At 41.6% G+C, this 2,711-nt stretch overlaps 1 pseudogene across 1 annotated transcript; it reads right to left on the bottom strand.

Annotated features, from left to right (window-relative positions):
- Window positions 1–256: 256 nt before the first annotated feature.
- LOC117083607 lies at window positions 257–1,190 on the bottom strand (annotated as a pseudogene). Its single transcript, XR_004437135.1, has one exon. The product of XR_004437135.1 is annotated as a vesicle transport through interaction with t-SNAREs homolog 1B-like (transcript).
- Between the last annotated feature and the right edge of the window lie 1,521 nt (window positions 1,191–2,711).

The raw sequence follows: 2,711 nt of genomic DNA on the forward strand, positions 1-2,711 counted from the left end.
CTTTTTAGAAGATGCTGCCGCTTTCAGCTGCAGCTATCATCATGCCATCTTCTTTACTGATATTTGGCTTGTTCAAATGGTTAGTGCACGTGTAATTACCCACTCAAAAAGGGTTTTTCATATCTGCCATTCCAAACTCCAGGCATGGCACATTGAACTTGAGTGTCTGTCGGGTGTTAAAGTACTAAATGGTTAAGCTCTACACATAAAAATGGTTACAGTGGTAAGTACATCAATTTACTACTTTAACCATTTATTTTAAAGAAGTCATAAACAGCATTTATTACCTTGGTATATCATACTGGTCTTGTTGCTGTTCCTTCACATTTAAGTGGCTTTCCATCTTTCCTCCCTTCTCTCACAGTCTGGCTACACAGTGCATCCCTGAACTGTTAGGCCACAGCAGCAATATGCTTATTCCATCCACATCCCTAACATCGTGCATTCACAAAATCAAAGTTCTGGTCCACAAACACTTCCCTATAGGAAGTTCAATGGTTATGAAAGAATCTGTAGTAAACCAGACCTCCCAGGATGACGAGCAAAAGTAAGACGATGATGGAAAGCAACAGCTTGTTGGTTGTCACTTTTCTGGACATTGAACGGAGAATCTTTCGACTGTTGCTCAAGTTTTCACTTGTGTTTACCAGTCTACTCTTGGTGCATTCTAACTGGTCTCGTTGTTCCCCCAGTTCTTCTATGATTTCTGAGCCAAGCTGGTCAGTCTCCGTAGCAATCCGATGAGAACGTTCAATACTGTGGGTGGCCTAGTTCAGACTTTCAGCGCCTTGAGGAAGCATTGCCCTTTGAGACCGTAGCTGATTCATATGCTCATTCTCTATAGCATGTATGACGTATTTCATGTCTCCTGGGCCTCCAGGTGTGACTGTCAAAGGTGTGCTGCTCACCTCCTGATGGAGTTTGGCAAGGTCCTTCTGGTAGTTTTGAAGCTTAGACATCATGGGTTTACGGAAAGACAGGGGTGCATAACGTAGCTCCTCATCTATCTCTGCCAATGTTTCATTTGCTTCCCGTTGCTTTTCATCAAAATCCCCGATTAACTTCTTCTTCTCTTGGGTCCCCGCCGTCCCCAGCAGCCGCTCGGGCACCCCTTGTAGGTCTTCGCGGAGGCCGTGGAAGATCTCCTACAGCTTCTTGAAATGCTCCGAGGAGGCGGCGGAGGTGGCCATGGAGCAGGCCGCTCTCCCGCAGTGGCCACCGAGATCCGGGGCACTGGGCCGTCTCCTAGCCTGGGGGTCAGCGGCCAAGTCCTGTGACCGTCACGGCGACCACCGCACCACCGCAGCCCAGGACCACTTTCACCATTTTTACGTGTAGAGTTCAGTGGCATTAAGTATATTCACATGGTTGTAAAGCCATCACCATTGTCCACCTTCAAACTCTTTTCAGCTTGCAAAACTGAAACTTTTACATCCTTTAAACAACTCTTCATTCTGCCCTTCCTCTGCCCCTGCTAATCTTCTCTGTCCCACTTTCTTTCTCTATGAATTTTAGGGTACCTCATATAAGTGGCATTGTATAGCATTTGTTTTTATGTGACTGGCTTATTTCACTTAGCAAAATGTTCTTAAGGTTCATCTGTGTTGTTGTAGCATGTGTCAGAATTTTCTTCCTTTTTAAGGCTGAATAATAGACCTTTGTATGTATATGCCCCATTTTGTTTATCCAGCCACCTCTCAGTGGATACTGCGGTTGTCTCTACCTTTTGGCTATTGTAAATAGTGCTGCTGTGAACATAAGCAGGTATATACCTAGGGATGAAATTGTTGAATAATATGGTAGTTCCATTTTCAAGTTTTGGAGGAACTGCTATACTGTTCTCCCTAGTGGCGGCACCATTTTACATTCCTACCACCAATGCACAAGGGTTCCAGTTACTCCACATCTTTGCCAAAAGTTGTTATTTTTGTTTTTTTAAAATAACAGTCATCCTAATTGATGTGAAATTGCATCTAATAGTGATTTTGATGTGCATTTCTCTAATCATTAGATGCTGACCATCTTTTCATGTGTTTATTGGCCATTGTGTACTTCTTTGGAGATTTTTTTCAAGTCCTTTTGCTCATTTTCAACTGGGTGTTTTGGTTTTTGTTGTTGAGTTGTAGGAATTTTAAAAAATATATTCTGGCTATTAATGTTTTATGAGATACACAATTTGTGCATATTTTCTCCCGTTCTGTGAGTTGCGTTTTTACTCAGTTGATAGTGTCTTTTTTTCCCTACACCATTGGTCATATTTCAGAGGCAGAGGATTTATCTGAGTAGAAGTAGTCATGATATAGACCTGAACTTCACCATTAATAGGCAGCTGGATTTTTTAAAATTGTTGCTATTTTGCTATTTTATTTTCAAGGTCTCTTTCAGTCATGCAGGAGTCAGTTGAAGTATTGCTATAGCGACTGCTTTTATGATGAAGAATTACCAATTTACCTTGGAAAAAGCCTATGATATCTGTAAAATATCATGCCAGAGGCTGAGTTGTTTTAGTAATAATTCTGCTTTTGTGATGTGATTTTATTTAAAGAAAATCACAAAAGAAGACATCCATACAGCCAACAGACACATGAAAAAATGCTCATCATCACTCGCCATCAGAGAAATGCAAATCAAAACCACAATGAGATACCATCTCACACCAGTTAGAATGGCAATCATTAAGAAGTCAGGAAACAACAGGTGTTGGAGAGGAT

This window comes from Trachypithecus francoisi, unplaced genomic scaffold (assembly GCF_009764315.1).
Source record: "Trachypithecus francoisi isolate TF-2019V2 unplaced genomic scaffold, Tfra_2.0 Lachesis_group0, whole genome shotgun sequence".
Taxonomy (NCBI): Eukaryota; Metazoa; Chordata; class Mammalia; order Primates; family Cercopithecidae; genus Trachypithecus; species Trachypithecus francoisi.